The sequence below is a fragment of the Ahaetulla prasina genome, chromosome 2, assembly GCF_028640845.1.
Source record: "Ahaetulla prasina isolate Xishuangbanna chromosome 2, ASM2864084v1, whole genome shotgun sequence".
NCBI lineage: Eukaryota > Metazoa > Chordata > Lepidosauria > Squamata > Colubridae > Ahaetulla > Ahaetulla prasina.
In genome coordinates this window covers 300,882,328-300,900,382 of record NC_080540.1, presented here as the reverse complement: position 1 = coordinate 300,900,382, position 18,055 = coordinate 300,882,328, and the positions used below count along the sequence as shown (strand labels likewise).

Here is an 18,055-nt window from a genome sequence, read left to right as displayed (position 1 = left end):
ATCTATCTATCTATCTATCTATCTATCTATCTATCTATCTATCTATCTATCTATCTATCTATCTATCTATCTATTCTAGTAATAACAACAACAACAACAACAACAGAGTTGGAAGAGACCTTGGAGGCCTTCTAGTCCAACCCCCTGCCCAGGCAGGAAACCCTACACCATCTCAGTCAGATGGTTATCCAACATTTTCTTAAAAATTTCCAGTGTTGGAGCATTCACAACTTCTGCAGGCAAGTCTATCTATCTATCTATCTATCTATCTATCTATCTATCTATCTATCTATCTATCTATCTATCTATCTATCCATCCATCCATCCATCCATCCATCCATCCATCCATCCAGGGGTGAAATTCAGCAGGTTCTGAAAGGTTCTGGAGAACTGGTAGCGGAAATTTTGAGTAGGTCAGTGAATTGGCAAATACCACCTCTGGCTGGCCCCAGAGTGGGATGGGAATGGAGATTTTGCAATATCCTTTCCCTGGAGTGGGGAGGGGAATGGAGATTTTGCAGTATCCTTCCCATGACAAACCCACCAAGCCACGCCCAATAAGCTACACCTTGCCCACCAAGGCATGCCCACAAAACCAGTAGTAAATTTTTTTGACTTCCACCACTCACTCACTCACTCACTCACTCACTCACTCACTCACTCACTCACTCACTCTATCTATCTATCTATCTATCTATCTATCTATCTATCTATCTATCTATCTATCTATCTATCTACCTACCTACCTATCTCTACCTCTACCTCTACCCCTCCCTCCCTCTCTATCATCTATCTATCTATCTATCTATCTATCTATCTATCTATCTATCTATCTATCTATCTATCTATCTATCTATCTATCTATCTATCTACCTACCTACCTACCTACCTACCTACCTACCTACCTATCTATCATCTATCTATCTATCTATCTACCTACCTACCTACCTACCTACCTACCTACCTACCTACCTATCATCTAGTTAATTAGAGGGCAGGACAAGAAGTGGTGGGTGGAAGCTACTCAGAGGGAGATCCAACGTAGAACGAGGAATTTCCTGACAGTAAAAACAATTAACCAATGGTATAGTTTGTCTCCCAGAATTGTGGATGCTCTATCACCGGAAGTTTTCAAAAATAGACTGGACATGCATTTGACCAGGATAGTATGAGCTCTCCTGCTTGAGCAGGGGGTCAGATTAGAAGACCTCCAAGGTCACTTTCTCAACCACACCAGCAACAAAAACCAAGAAACCCTACTTGATGTTGGGCCGACTTGATTTAAGGGATGGGAAATCCACAGAGAACTCTCTGAAATGTCATTTGATGGATGAGGAGACTTCAACCTTCTCTTTTCTTCTCTTCTCTTGGAATATCTGGTCGTGACCATTTGAGTTGAGCGATGATTCTTCCAACCACAGAGGTCACTGACCTTTGTGGGTGTCATCAGGATGTTCCTGTTTTGACCATACCATGATTGAAACTCTAACCTCAGGGAATGCCAGAAACCTGTCGGAATGATGGATTCAAGATTTGCTTCACTGCCTGGTACATCTTGGAATCTGTCTTAATACTTTGCACAAACAGATGCTGTCATTCTATGTCATTTTCAAAGACCTCAGTGGTTCCACCCTTCAAGGCCTGGCTGTTAACTCATTCGATCCTGCATTATACAATAATGTTTCCATGTGTGAGGTTTTATCTCAGGTATTGAGAGTTTACGTGGTCCAAAAAGTGCTGGATAGAAGCAAAGAAAACTGGAGTCAAGTCTCCCCTCAGCCAGGGATGCGACTTGTGGGACTTTGTGCCGGACTCCCTGTTTTTTGGCAAGACCCACGTCCCATCAGGCCCCCATAGGTCGATGGGATGATTCTCTGCAGTTATTTATTTATTTATTCATTTATTTAGTTTAGTTTACTTTATTGTCATTGCGCTTCATGTAACGAAATTAAATGCCATCTTCAGTGTACATTATAACCAACGTTTTCTTTTTATGTGCCTAGGCTGCTGCGCGCAATACATGAAACCGGATGTGGTGACTTCCAAACAAATCGAAGAAGTTTTCCTCGGTGAGTTTCAGAGTTTAACATAACATAATAACAGAGTTGGAAGGGACCTTGGAGGTCTTCTAGTCCAACCCCCTGCCCAATTCCCTCGCTTGAAGCAAAGTTTCAGGCTGACTCAATGGAAGAAATCTTTCGGCAGTGTGGCCATCGGATCAAGCTGGGTTTTATTAGGAGTCAACTCCTCTCCAAAGTCATCAGGAGGATCTCCGAGGCCAAGTAATAACAACAACAACAACAACAACAACAACAATAATAATATCAGAGTTGGAAGGGACCTTGGAGGCCTTCTAGTCCAACCCCCTGCCCAGGCAGGAAACCCTACACCATTTCAGACAAATGGCTATCCAACATTTTCTTAAAATTTCCAGAGTTGGAGCATTTACAACTTCTGCAGGCAAGTTGTTCCACTGATTAATTGTTCTAACTGTCAGGAAATTTCTCCTTAATTCTAAATTGCTTCTCTCCTTGATTAGTTTCCATCCGTTGCTTCTTGTTCTACTCTCAGGTGCTTTGGAGAACAGCCCAACTCTCTCTTCTTTGTGGCAACCCCTGAGATATTGGAACACTGCTATCATGTCTCCCCTAGTCCTTCTTTTCATTAAACTAGACATGCCCAGTTCTTGCAGCCGTTCTTCATATGTTTTCGCCTCCAGTCCCCTCATCATCTTTGTTGCTCTTCTCTGCACTCTTTCTAGAGTCTCAACATCCTATATGCAATAATAGTTGCATAATTTCCTTTATTGTCATGGTACTTCATGCAATAAAATTAAGTGCCATCTTCACTGTATATTATACCCTTAAAAAAACCCTATAAAATACTGTAAAACAAAAATACACCTCCTTCACATTGTATTGCAATTGAATTGAAAACCCCTGATATTGCATTAATGTTGCACTTTATAGTAGAATGAACATATCTTTTCTTTTATGTACACTGAGAGCATATGCACCAAGACAAATTCCTTGTGTGTCCAATCACACTTGGCCAATAAAAATTCTATTCTATTCTATTCTATTCTAGAATTCAGTATAGTTACTGTTCTGGGATAGAAGCTGCTTTTCAGCCTGTTTGTCCTTGTTTTTATTGTCCTGTACCGTCTGCCAGATGGTAATAGTTCAAAAAAAAGGATGAGATGGATCTCTAAGGATGTTTTGAACTCTCTTAAGGCAGCGGGAGTTATCAAGCTCTTCCAAAGCGGGGAGGGGGCAACCAATGACCCTCTGGGCAATGAGGTTGACCCTCTGGAGTGCTGTCCCACCTGCCCCTGTGCAATTGGCAAACCAGACACAGGTGCAGTCAGTTCAAATACTCTCTATGGGGCAGCCAGAGAAGGTCACCAGCAGTTTCTCATTCAGTTGTTGTTTCCTGAGAAGCCTCAGGTCGTATCATCTCTGCTGGGCCCTTTTGACCAGGGCTGCAATGTGGAAGTAGCCCCAGGCCAGGTCCTCTTTTAGGATAAGACTCCGAAACTTCAAACTGTCCCCTTGCTCCACTCGGTCTCCATTGATAAGCAAGGGCCGGATGTCTGATCTGTTCCTTCTATCGTCCACTATAAGCTCTTTGGTCTTATTGGCGTTAAAAACCAAGTTATTGTCTCCGCACCACCATGATGACGAGAATACTGGGATTAAGAGTCTCCAGTTCAAGTAGCAGCTCTATGTAGCAACTTTTCGATGTTGGGGTAGAGAGATCTGGGTTCAAGTGCCCTCAGCCTCTTTCAGCTTTATCTTCAGGGTTGTTCTGGGAAAAAAACAGGAGGAAAGAGTGCTGTGAGCTGAAGAACAGTGGGAAAGGAGAAGGAAGGAAGGAAGAAAGAAAGAAAGAAAGAAAGAAAGAAAGGAAGGAAGGAAGGAAGGAAGGAAGGAAGGAAGGAAGGAAGGAAGGAGATAAGAATGAGAGAAGGAAGAAAGGAAGAAAAAGGGAAGAGAAGGGAAGAGAAGGAAGGAAGGAAAAAGGAAGGGAGGAGAAAGGAAAGGAAAAAGAAAGACAGACAGAAAGAGAGAAAGAGAGAGAGAGAAGAGAGAGAGAGAGAAAGAAAGAGAGAGAAAGGAAGGAAGGAAGGAAGAAAAAAGAAAGGAAGGGAAGAGGAGGATGGAGGAAGAGAAAGAAAGAGGAGAGAGAAGAGAGAGAGAGAGAAAGAAAGTGAAAGGGAGGGAGGGAGAGAGGAGGAGGGAGGAAAAAGAAAGAAAGGAAGAGGAGGGAGGAAAAGGAAGAAAGAAAGAAAGAAAGAAAGAAAGAAAGAAAGAAAGAAAGGAAGGAAGGAAGGAAGGAGATAAGAATGAGAGAAGGAAGAAAGAAAGAAAGAAAAGGAAGAGAAGGAAGGAAGGAAGGAAGGAAAAGGAAGGAGGAAAAAGAAAGGAAAAGAAAGACAGAAAGAGAGAGAGAAGAGAGAGAGAGAAAGAAAGAGAGAAAGGAAGGAAGGAAGGAAGAAAAAGAAAGGAAGGGAAGAGGAGGATGGAGGAAGAGAAAGAAAGAGAGAGAGAGAGAGAGAGAGAGAGAGAGAGAGGGAGGGAGGGAGAGAGGGAGGAAGGGAGGAAAAAAGAAAGAAAGGGAAGAGGAGGAGGGAGGAAAAGGAAGAAAGAAAGATAGAAAGAAAGAAAGACAGAGAAAGAAAGAGAGAGAAAGGAAGGAAGGAAGGAAGAAAAAAAGAAAGGGAAGGGAAGAGGAGGATGGAGGAAGAGAAAGAAAGAGAGAGAGAGAGAGAGAGAATGAAAGCGAAAGAGAGGGAGGGAGAGAGGGAGGAAGGGAGGAAAAAAGAAAGAAAGGGAAGAGGAGGAGGGAGGAAAAGGAAGAAAGAAAGATAGAAAGAAAGGAAGCGAAAGAAAGGAAGAGAGAAAGAAAGAAAGACAGAAAGAAAGATCTAACCAGATAGCCACGAGGAAGTTCCCCAGTCAAGCTAAAAGATGTAGAGGAAGAAACTCAGAAGGAAAGAAAGAATGATGCAACTGCTGAATTCCCACAAACAAACAAACAAATAAACAAAACCAACCAACCATGGATGCAACAGTTGAATTTCCCCTCCCTTCTCTTCAGGAGTTCCTTCAGTGGGAACCCTTGGATCAACCGCCATCCTTTTGTAGGAATTTAGCACCCACCCCCCTCCTAGAAGAATGAAATATTTTAGAAAATATTTAAAAGGCAGAATATATTTCCCTGGATGAGAAATGGAGAAACATGTTTTAAAGACAAAGCAACTCCCCCCCACCTTTGTCAATGGGCCATTAAGGCCTGAGCCAGTCCATTGTCTACATGACAAAAATAGGATTAGCCCCTACCCATCTAGCAACAGAATCTCACCACATGGCAAGGCTCAGGCAAGCTTGAGGGACAACCTACAAGGCTAGCTAAGACCCCCACCCCCTGGGAGTCTGACAGCCAATCAGGGTACTCTTCCTGTGCCCCAGAAAGTTCAAAGCTCAGAAAAAGCATAAAACCAGGGAGCACACAGGATCTCATCCCTTTTTCTGTTCAGGATCTCAAGCCATGTGATCCTGGTCACCATTAAACCATCTTTCCAAGCAGCCTCCATGTTTCCAGTGTCTTTGTCCCCACTTGGAACTGAACCCAGATGGATATTTTTTCCAACACTTTCCAGCAGCAGATTCAGCCTGCCGCCCCTCCCCCACTCCCAGCCAGTTATCTTGGGAGCCGCCATCAAGCCACCATCTCCCAAAGCCCGGCTTCTCCTCCCTGCCAAGCTAGGAGAAGGAATTCAATGCCGGCTTGTTTCCATCACACGTCTAGGATGGAGGAAGCTTCTCTTCCTGGTTCAACCAGGGTGTTTTCCAATAAACTGCCCATATTCATAACCACTCTGAGCACCTTCCCGAAGCGAATAATTCCTAACTTCACTCAAAAACTAATTGATATTTTTTAATCTGATACTTATTTTGAATATAATCAATCCACTTCCTCCATTCCAAAATATATTTTTCTTGTGTACAGTCTTTCAAGTAGGCAGAAATTTTTGCCATTTCTGCTAAATTTGATACTTTACTAATCCATTCTCCAATTATAGGTAAGTCTTCTTTCTTCCAATATTGTGCAATCAATAATCTTGCAGCAGTTATTAAATTCAAAATCAATTTTGTCTCTATAACAGTGCAATCTGAGATTATTCCTAATAAAAAGAACTGTGGAACAAACTTGATCTTCTTTTTCAAAATGTTCTGCATAATCCACCATATTTTAATCCAAAAGGCTTTAACTTTTTTGCAAGTCCACCATATATGATAATAGGTAGCATCCTCACAATCACATCTCCAACATTTTGCTTTCACATTTGGATACATACATGACAGTTTTTTAGGATCTAAATGCCATCTATAAAACATTTTATAAAAATTTTCTCTTAAATTTTGTGCTTGCGTGAATTTAACATTCCTCACCCAAATTTTTTCCCATGTTTCTAACATTATAGGTTGTTGAAAATTTTGTGCCCATTTTACCATACAATCTTTAACCAACTCCATTTCTGAATCAATTTTAACCAATACATTATATAATCTCTTTATATGCTGTTGACCTTGATCTTTTATTTGTTTTACCAGATTATATCCAAATTTTATCCAAAATGATTTACAGTACTACGATCACTCAAGCATTTAAATTATAAATTCAAACAATACCATTTAATCCAGATTCTTCCCCGTATTTCCATCACTATCAAACTTTCAAATTATAAATTCAAACAATACCATTTACATTTAATCCTAATTATTCCCCCTATTTCCATCACTATATATTACCAAATATTTTATAGCCATTTTTCATACATTCCCTAATAAAATCCATTTCTTTTTCTATTTTTATCAAGGCATTCCCAGATCAGATAATACAGTTATTAACAATTCAACCATATATAAACAAATAATGGCTGAGGAATTCTGGGAGTTGAAGTCCACAAGTCTTAAAGTTGTCAAGGTTGAAGAGCCCCGTTTAAAGAGCTGATCATGAATGAATCAAAGCACTGTTAGTGGGAAGTATGAGGGAAGTATGCAGTGGAGTACCCCAAGGCTCTGTTTTAGGCCCAGTACTCTTCAACATCTTCATCAATGACTTGGACGAGGGGATAGATGGGGAACTCATCAAATTTGCAGATGACACCAAGCTGGCAGGAATAGCCAAGACTCCAGAAGATAGGCTCAAGTTACAGAAAGATCTTGACAGACTTGAACATTGGGCGCTATCTAACAAAATGAAATTCAACAGTGAAAAAAGTAAGGTTCTACATTTAGGCCAAAAAAACAAAATGCACCAGTACCGTATATGTGGTACCTTGCTCAATAGTAGTACCTGTGAGAGGGATCTTGGAGTCCTAGTGGATAACCATTTAGATATGAGCCAGCAGTGTGCAGCAGCTGTTAAAAAAGCCAACACAGTTCTGGGCTGCATAAACAGAGGGATAGAATCAAGATCACGTGAAGTGCTAGTACCACTTTATAATGCCTTGGTAAGGCCACACTTGGAATATTGCATCCAGTTTTGGTCGCCACGATGTAAAAAAGATGTTGAGACTCTAGAAAGAGTGCAGAGAAGAGCAACAAAGATGATTAGGGGACTGGAGGCTAAAACATATGAAGAACGGTTGCAGGAACTGGGTATGTCTAGTTTAATAAAAAGAAGGACTAGGGGAGACATGATAGCTGTGTTCCAATATCTCAGGGGTTGCCACAAAGAAGAGGGACTCAAACTATTCTCCAAAGCACCTGAGGGTAGAACAAGAAGCAATGGATGGTAACTGATCAAAGAAAGAAGCAACTTAGAACTAAGGAGAAATTTCCTGACAGTTAGAACAATTAATAAGTGGAACGACTTGCCTGCAGAAGTTGTGAATGCTCCAACACTGGAAATTTTTAAGAAAATGTCGGATAACCATCTGACTGAGATGGTGTAGGGTTTCCTGCCTGGGCAGGGGGTTGGACTAGAAGGCCTCCAAGGTCCCTTCCAACCCTGTTGTTATATATATTATATTAGTGGCTGTAGCCAAGGTGCTGACCACAACCAGATGCTGCATGTGAAAATGGGTGGAGCTTCGGTCACGCGGGTTTGGCTGCCATCTTTTACTTTTAGCATTTTCATTTTTCTACTGTATAAAATACAAAGAAGAAAAGAAAATAGGAAATTAAGGGAGGGAAAGGGAAAGGAGGAAGGGGAGGGGATGTGAGATACAAGGGGGAAGAGAGGCCAGAGAATGTGAGCGAATACAATAAATTTTGTCAATTAAACTGGTGATATCTCACAAAGGTTACTAGGTGCAATAGAAATACACCTGAAGCAGGAACTTGATTACTTTGAAGAGGAAAATATGTTCTTATATGGATATCACTTCTGGAATTTGTGCTTGTGAAGAAAAAGAAAATGAAACTTCGATCTTTGTTTTGTGTATTAGAAAGATTGGGTGTTATAGAAATGGCTACAGGTAAAGGTTCCCCTCACACATATGTGCTAGTCGTTCCCGACTCATCTCATCTCCGTTTCAAAGCCGAAGAGCCAGCGCTGTCCGAAGACGTCTCCATGGTCACGTGGCCGGCATGACTCAATGCCAAAGGCGCACGGAACGCTGTTACCTTCCCACCAAAGGTGGTCCCTATTTTTTCTACTTGCATTTTTTACCTGCTTACGAACTGCTAGGTTGGCAGAAGCTGGGACAAATAATGGGAGCTCACCCTGTTACGCAGCACTATGGATTTGAACCGCTGAACTGCCGACCTTTCAATCGACAAGCTCAGCGTCTTGGCCACTGAGCCATCTATTAATGTGTAAAAACAAAAAGTTGAGGTTGGAGTGTGTTTATCTTGCACTGTGCTAGGAAGAGTTGGAAGTCAAGGTTTTGGCTGCCGTCTTGACTTACTTTTGACTGCCCAACCAACTTCCTGAGTCCTTAGGGAGAAGGGCGGTATACAAATTAAAATATTCTATTCTATTCTATTCTATTCCTGAAACCAGGAAAGAGTTACGGTCCACTTGGCCTCGAAACATCGGATGTGAGATAACCTCTTGTGGAAGGGAGTTCCTCAGGCAACATTCTTGCTCTGTAGGTAGTCCTCAACTTACAGCTGAACCCAACATTTCTGTGGCTAAGAGAGACCTTGGTTAAGTGAATTTTATGACCTTTCTTGCCGCAATGGTTAAGTGAATCAGCAGTTCTTAAGTTCGTCATGCCGTAGTTGAGCAAATCCGGCTTCCCAGTTGACTTTGCTTGTGAGAGATCACAGCAAGGGTAGTATTCATCTACCGTCCTTGAGTGGCTCAGGCTGCTAAGACAGTCTGTTATTAACAGCAGCTGCTTGCAATTACTGCAGGTTCAAATCCCACCAGGCCCAAGGTTGACTCAGCCTTCCATCCTTTATAAGGTAGGGAAAATGAGGACCCAGATTGTTGGGGGCAATAAATTGACTTTGTATATAATATATAAATGGATGAAGACTATTGCTTGACATAGTGTAAGTCTGAGTCTTCGGAGAAAGGCGGGATATAAATGCAAATTTATGCAAAGGGACGTGGTAGCTCAGGCTGGTAAGAAGCCTGTTATTAGAACACAGCAACCTGCAATTACTGCAAGTTCAAGCCCGGCCCAAGGTTGACTCAGCCTTCCATCCTTTATAAGGTAGGTAAAATGAGGACCCAGATTGTTGTGGGGGCAATAAGTTGACTTTGTAAAATATACAAATAGAATGAGACTATTGCCTTATACACTGTAAGCCGCCCTGAGTCTTCGGAGAAGGGCAGGATATAAATGTAAATTAAAAAAAAAAGTCACTACTGGTTCACAAATGTTAGTGTGCGTGCGTGTTTGCTTTGTTCGCACACACGACCTCCGCGCCTGTGCAGAGCGTCAAAAACGGTACATGATAACATCAAGGCGGGCTTGGGTTTGCCCGAACCGGATATAACCGGTTGAACACCACCACTGGATCACAGGACCTCAGGGACACAACGACGGTCATAAATATGAGTCACTTGCCAAGGCTCTGAATCTTGATCCCGTGACCATGGGAACGATACAACGGTCGTAAGTGTGACAAACGGTCATAAGTCACTTTTGTCTGTGCCGTCATAACTTTGAACGGTCACCAAGCAAACTGTTGCAGGGCAAGGACTCCTTCTATTTTGTCCTTGCATCAGAGGCAAAGGAATTTGGAAAGGACCCAAATTAATTTTTTTTTGATTTTCTGGCTTCTCCAGTTCTGGGAACTGACTCTCTTTTTTCTTCTTTTCACTCCAGGGCTGTTCCCATGATAAATTCTTGGCCAACTCTTCCAGCAAGATAAGCTTTGTGAGTTTACTGTGCTTTAATTTCCCTTTTGCAAATGACGGGAGTCATCGAGGTACAGATCTCTTGAAATTCAAAGCACGGGGCAGGAGTTACTCACAGACGTAAAATCTGAGTGCCAAGCTGAGATTGGCACTGTCTAGGGAGAAAAGCTGAATGCTTGAAAAATGGATGGGTTTCTGCGGACCAAAGGGGAGAGGTCGTCTTGACCTACGACCAACAACAGCGCCCCAAAATGAGACCTTTGTTAAATGAATTTTGCTCCATTTTATGACGACGTAAGTTTGTCACACGGTTGCTATGCGAACCCGGCTTCCCCACTGACTTGTCAGAAGGTCTCAAAAGGGGATCGCGTGACCTCAGGATATTGTGACCATCATAAATATGAGTTAGTTGCCAACCCGACCTCGGAAGGATGGAAGGCTGAGTCAACCTTGAGCCGGTTAGGATCGAACTGCTGGCAGTCAGCAGAATTAGCTTGCAATACTGCATTTTGACCACTGCACTACCATGACTCAGAGATAGAGATAGGTAGGTGGGTAGGTAGGTAGGTAGATAGCTGGAAGGATAGATAGGTAGGTAGCAGCGGTGGGTTTCAAATTTTTTTACTACCGGTTCTGTGGGCGTGGCTTAGTGGGCATGGCATGGCTTGGTGGGTGTGGCTTGGTGGGCATGGTATGGTTTGGTGGGTGTGGCTTGGTGGGCGTGGCAGGGGAAGGATAATGTAAAATCTCCATTCCCACCCCAATCCAGGGGAAGGTTATTGCAAAATCCCCATTTCCTCCTGATCAGCTGGGACTTGAAGGGCAGAGAATAGATGTGGGTGGGGCCAGTCAGACTTTTTACTACCGGTTCTCTGAACTACTCAAAATTTTTGCTACTGGTTCTCCAGAACTGGTCAGAACCTGCTGAAACCCACCTCTGGTAGGTAGGTAGGTAGGTAGGTAGGTAGGTAGGTAGGTAGGTAGGTAGGTAGATAGATGGATAGATGGATGAATGGATGGATAGATAGATGGATAGATAGATGATAGATGGATAGCTAGATAGATGGATAGATGGATTGATGGATTGATGGATTGATGGATTGATGGATTGATGGATAGCTAGATAGCTAGATAGATAGATTGATGGATAGATAGATGGATAGATGGATAGATGGATAGATGGATAGATAGATGGATAGATAGATGGATAGATAGATGATAGATGGATAGATAGAAGGATGGATGGATAGATAGATGGATAGGTGGATACATAGATGATAGATGGATAGATAGATAAATAGATGGATGGATGGATAGATGGATAGATTGATAGATGGATAGATAGATGATACATAGATAGATAGATGGATGGATAGATGGATTGATGGATAGATGGATTGATGGATTGATGGATAGATGGATAGATAAGTAGATAGATATAGATAGTTGATAGATAAATGAATGGGTGGATGGATGGGTGAGTGGATGATAGACAGACTGAATTTAGCAATAGCCCTTAGACTTCATAGTGCTTTTACAGCCCTCTCTCTAAAAGTGGATTTACTTTTAGTAAATCCTAAAATCAGCCTATTGCCTCCTAAAATCTGGGTCCTCATTTTACCGACCTCGAAAGGATGGAAGGCTGAGTCAAACTTGAGCCTGGTGAGATTCGAACTGCCAAATTGCAGGCAGCCGGCATTCAGCAGAAGTCGCCTCCAGTCCTCTACTCTAACCACCACGCCACTGTGTGAAAACTAGTCCTAAATCACTTCTTTCAGTGCGGTTGTAATTTTGAACGGCCGTTACAAGAATAGCTGAGGACTAGCGGTAAACCACTTTGAATCGGCGGTGATTGGAAGCAGCTTAAGAGCCGAAGAACATGAATACCATATGTATCGGGAAATTCCCAAATTGCAGAATCAAATTCTGATTTGTTTTTTGTTTACAGAACTTGTATAACTGTCTGGTTCGGTTCTGCAACCCAACAAGAAAAACACAGACTTCAGAGGATCATTAGAACTGCAGAAAAAATAATTGCTACCAACCTGCCTTCCATTGAGGACCTGTATACTGCACGAATCAAGAAGAGGGCTGTGAAAATATTTACAGATCCCTCACATCCTGGACATAAACTGTTTCAACTCCTACCCTCAAAACGACGCTATAGAGCACTGCACACCAGAACAACTAGACACAAGAACAGTTTTTTCCGGAAGGCCATCACTCTGCTAAACAAATAATTCCCTCAACACTGTCAGACTATTTACTGAATCTGCACTACTATTAATCTTTTCATCGTTCCCATCACAATCTCTTTCCACTTATGACTGCATGACTGTAACTTTTTGTTGCTATCATTAAGAGTTAAATTGCAACCTATGACCATCATTTGTGTTGTAAATGTTGTACCTTTGATGAAGGTATTTTTTTTCTTTTATGTACACTGAGAGCTTATGCACCAAGACAAATTCCTTGTGTGTCCAATCACACTTGGCCAATAAAAAATTCTATTCTATTCTAACTGAGGGAAGATTCGTAAGACTGGGTGCTGCCACCATCTGCTGGAAAAATTTGGAAAGAGTTGGCAGAAAATGGAAAACGAAAAGAAAGGAAACCCAGGCTTGCATGCACTCTTTCCAGAGTCTCAACATCTTTTTATATGGTGGTCTCTCTCTCCCTCCCCCCCCCTCTCTCTCTCTGTCTCCCTCCCTCCCTCTCCTCTCTCTCTCTCTCTCTCTCTCATCTATCTAATCTACTAGATCAGACCACCAGAAACACTCCCACCAAGACTAAGGCAAGCCATGAATTTGAGTTTAAAGTGAGAGCAAACCCCGCTTCCTTCTAGCCCTGATGATGTTACCTAGTTGGGTCATGAAATGTCTGCAAGAAAACCACCACGCTGAGAGAAAACCCAGGACCCCTCACATCTAAAGAAGCATGCTCACCTACTTTCCCAGATCTGAACTGCCCAGATTGCCAGCGTGCAAATTCTTCACCCTTCCAAATTCTGGGGCTGACCTGCTAACTCAATGCATGCTGTACAGCAGGGGCATCAAACTCAATGCCCCTGGCATGGATGTGGCGCGCGATGTGGTCGGATCTAGCCCATGGGGACATCCTGGTCTACCCAATGCGAAGAGGAAAGATCGGGACAGTGTGGCTTCTGATCAGTCTACCCAATGCGAAGAGGAAACATGCCAGCAGTTTGGGGAGTGGCATCAAGCTGGCCACACCCACATAGTTGGCCACACCCACTCATTCGGCCACATCCACTCAATCGGCCACCTCCACCCACCCACCCCCGAGGTCAACCACAGCTCTGATGCGGCCCTCAATGAAATTGAGTTTGATGCGCCTGCTTTAGAGCGTGGGGACTTGGCATGGAAATCCCATCACTGTGTCCAACTTCAAGTTCCTACCTAGCTGGTGAGAAGGGGAGGGCGGAGCAGGTACGTACCTCATGCAGGTGATCGTGACGATCGCTTGATGGAGATTTACGATGGATAAGGGTCTTGCGGGCTCATCTTCAATGACTTCCTGAAAGGAGAAGGAAACACATCTAAGAAAGCTCCTGAGATATGGACACCATCCAGCTGGCCCTATTCCCAGCCCTATGCTTTTTCTGGTTGACCAGGAAGTCCCCAACTTACACCCGGTCACTTAGCCACCATTTAAAGTCATGACGGATCTCTCCAGGACTATTTATGACCCAGATGCGAAGTTCCGAGAGGCGTCCCTTCCTCAACGATCATTGGTTTACGCCAAGTGCCTGATCTTCGGACTTTTCGCCGTGAGCTGAAAACGCATTTATTTATCCAAGCGGGACTGGATTAAAAGTTTTTACTTAATTTTAACTGGGGTTGATTATTTTTAAGAAATGGGGTTTTATTATTTTAACTGTAATTTTAAACTATGGCCTATTTAAATATTTAGTTTTTTACCTTGTATGATATTTGTATTTTATTGGCCTGTAAACCGCCCTGAGTCCTTCGGGAGATAGGGCGGTATAAAAATTTGATTAAATAAATAAATAAATAAATAAATAAATAAATTTGACCATATTTTGGTCACTTGGGAACCAGCTTGCATTTATGGCAGTTTGCAGTGTCCCGTGACCAAGATTTAAGTCAGGGATGGGCAACTGTGGCCTCTTTATGACCGATATAAAATTGGGAAGCCAGATTCACTTAACAACCGTGGGAATAATTTCAGGAAAATGATTCAGCTAACAACGGTGGCAAGACAGGTTGTACAATGAGCAGAATTCACTTAACAAATGTCCCATTTAGCAACAAAAACCTTTTAGGCTCAATTGATTGGTATTCAATTTGATTCAAATTTACTTTCAAAAATAAATACGCCCAGGAGCCCCTGCCTCCCTTCCCTCTCCCCCACTTACAATGATGTTTGTGACTAGGTCCTCTTTATAGGGCAAAGGGACGTCTTGTCTCCAGCTGTAGGAAACAGCTTTCGTTATCATGCAGATGGCCCTCATGAAGGCTTTCTTCAGCCCGTCGTCCTGGAAAACCCCAGTGGGAATTGGGTGGGGTGAAAAGAAACCAGAAGGAAGAGGAAATAAAGCATTTCTTTATTTAAACCTTTACGTAGCCGTTTGTCTTTGGTTGAACCCTGGGGGGCTCCCAATCAAAACATCACTGGACAATCTGGGTTTGAGTCCTGCCTTAGGTGTGAAAGCTGGATTGGTAACCTTGGGCCAATCACCGGGAGACGGTGAGTTCTAGTCCCGCGTTAGGATGAAAGCCAGCTGAGAGACTTTGGGCCAATCACCAGGAGATGGTGAGTTCTAGTTCCGCCTTAGGTATGAGAGCCAGCAGGGTGAGTTTGGGCGCTCACTCTCAATCCTCACTCACAACATCACACAGTTGTTGTTGTATGGAAAGGCAGAAAGAGTATAATGCACATGCGCTGCCTTGAGTATCATAAATGCAGCATGACCATCGATCCTCCTCCTCCTCCTCCTCCTCCTCCTCCTCCTCCTCCTCCTCCTCCTCCTCCTCCTCCTCCTCCTCCTCCTCCTCCTTCTCCTTTCCTACAACATGCTAATTGGGTCATGAAATGTCTGTAAGGAAGCCACCAAGCTAAGGACTCCAGATTATAATTGTTCTTGTAATTAACCTCAGCATTACGAGAAGTCTAGGGTGGAAACCAGCCTACCTTGTTCATGGTGCCATACTGCCCAAGAATTTCAGAGACAATGTTGTCCAGGAGAGGCACCATCTCATTTGCTTGCGATCCCAGGACTGCTTGGCCGTAACACAGTATTAACATTGTCCGAATCCGTCTTTCGGAGAGAGTCTTTAAGTCCTGTCAGTACAAAGACGAGGGGGGTCAAACTATTTCCCAAAGCACCAGAAGACAAGACAAGAAGCAATGGATGGAAACTGATGGAGCTTCTTTGTCACCCAGGTCATGGTTGTCCCAAAGGTGCTTTTTCCAAAGGCAACCGGGCTTTGTTTTTCCTCGAATAGGTTTTGCTTCTCATCCAAGAAGCTTCTTCAGTTCTGATCTGAAGCTTCTTCAGTTCTGACTTCGGTCAAAACAGAAGAAGCTTTTTGGATGAGAAGCGAAATGTCTTCAGGGGAAAACAAAGACCAGGCCTTTTGAAAAAGCACCTTCAGGTCTACTTGAGATGTTTGTTGGGGCAACTCATCATCTTCTCTAGCCTTATAAAATAGTTCCCCAGAAGATGGAGATGGAGGATTTCCAGCACCACCTACATCCTGAGGTCTTCGAGATCTATATAAGTCCTTCTAAGCACGTGGGACTTTCCTTCCCAGAATCCCCCAGCCTCCTCCTTTCAGACCTTGCAACCCCATCCCTGGTCTTACCTCAATCGGGACTTCAAGGTCAAAAGGTCCCTTTGGCTGCGGGAAGTGACCAGCCTCTTTTAGGGCCACCAGGATTTCTGGCAGGTGGCAAAAAGCAGCTATGCCAATACTCTCCGAGATTCCCTAGGCCAGTGGTTCTCAACCTTTATAGTGCTGCGACCCCTTTAATACAATTCCCCACGATGTGGCGACCCCCAACTAAAATTATTTTCGTTTTGAATTTATCGCGCCTGAAGCCGTATTGGCTAGTGATCTGAACTGCTTGCGATTGCCTTGAGGACGGAGGCATTAAAGCGGAGACTCCTCCCCTTTTACGTTTATCGCGCCTGAAGCCAGATTAGGCTAGCGATTGGGAGTGATTGCAGCTGGCTTGAGAGGGAGACATCAGAGCAAAGATTTCTCTCTTTTTTAATTCATCGCGCCTGAAGCCGAATTCGGCTAGCGATTTGAAGAGCCTGCAGCTGGCTTGTGGAGTCAACCATTGGAGCGCGATTCTTTGACTGGCAAGTATACTTCCCATATTTCCGATGGTCTTAGGCGACCCCTGGCAAATCGTCATTCGACCCCCAACGGGGTCCCGACCCACAGGTTGAGAACCGCTGCCCTAGGCAAAGCGATGTTTGTGAATTAGGACATTTGCACATTTCCTCTTTCTTTATCTTCCGCTTTTTCCTCCCCTTCTCCACCTCCTCCTGATTCTCCTCCTCTCTGCAAACCCCAGGCCCTTCTAGCACTGATGAAATTACCTAGCTGGGTAATGAAATGTCTGCAACAAAACAACCGAGCACAGAGAGCAGAAAGGACCCCACAGTCCTCCTCCTCCTCTCTGTAACCCCCATTCTTTTCTAGCACTGATGATGTTACCTAGTTGGGTCATGAAACATCTACAAGAAAACAACCGAGTTAAGAGAGCTCCAAAGACCCCCACAGTTCTTCTCCTCCTCTCCTCTCCTCCTCCTCCCCTGTTCACCTCCACTCTGCAAAACCTGTTCTCTTCTAGCACTGATGACGTGACCTATTTGGGTCACTAAATGTCTGCAAGAAAACATCCAAGCTCAGAAAACACTAAGGACCCCACAAAGATCGAAGTCTCAGCCCCCGCAGGCATCCCACTCCCACTCACCTCTCGGTCTGTTTCTTCCTGTAAGGAATAGAATAGAATAGAATAGAATAGAATAGAATAGAATAGAATAGAATAGAATAGAATTTTTTATTGGCCAACTGTGATTGGACACACAAGGAATTTGTCTTGGTGCATATGCTCTCAGTGTACATAAAAGAAAAGATACATTCATCAAGGTACAACATTTACAACACAATTGATGGTCAATATATCAATATAAATCATAAGGATTGCCAGCAACAAGTTATAGTCATACAGTCATAAGTGGAAAGAGATTGGTGGTGGGAACTACGAAACGATTAGTAGTAGTGCAGATTCAGTAAATAGTCGGACAGTGTTGATGGAATTATTTGTTTAGCAGAGTGATGGCCTTTGGGAAAAAACTGTTCTTGTGTCTAGTTGTTCTGGTGTGCAGTGCTCTATAGCGTCGTTTTGAGGTAGGAGTTGAAACAGTTTATGTCCAGGATGTGAGGGATCTGCAAATATTTTCACGGCCCTCTTCTTGATTCGTGCAGTATACAGGTCCTCAATGGAAGGCAGGTTGGTAGCAATTATTTTTTCTGCAGTTCTAATTATCCTCTGAAGTCTGTGTCTTTCTTGTTGGGTTGCAGAACCGAACCAGACAGTTATAGAGGTGCAAATGACAGACTCAATAATTCCTGTGTAATAACAATACCTTGTGATTGACCAAGCAAAGGAGGGAATTTTGGGAGGAGGAAAAAGGGGAAAAATGTTTTTGTTTTTTAAAACTCTTTCA

The 18,055-nt window shown here is 43.2% G+C and overlaps 1 long non-coding RNA gene across 1 annotated transcript; it reads left to right on the top strand.

The window, feature by feature from the left end:
- Positions 1–927: 927 nt before the first annotated feature.
- LOC131192626 (uncharacterized) lies at positions 928–12,954 on the top strand. Its single transcript, XR_009153764.1, has 4 exons — positions 928–1,548; positions 2,004–2,069; positions 10,295–10,345; positions 12,275–12,954. It is a non-coding gene; the product is annotated as an uncharacterized LOC131192626 (long non-coding RNA).
- The last annotated feature ends 5,101 nt before the right edge of the window (positions 12,955–18,055 follow it).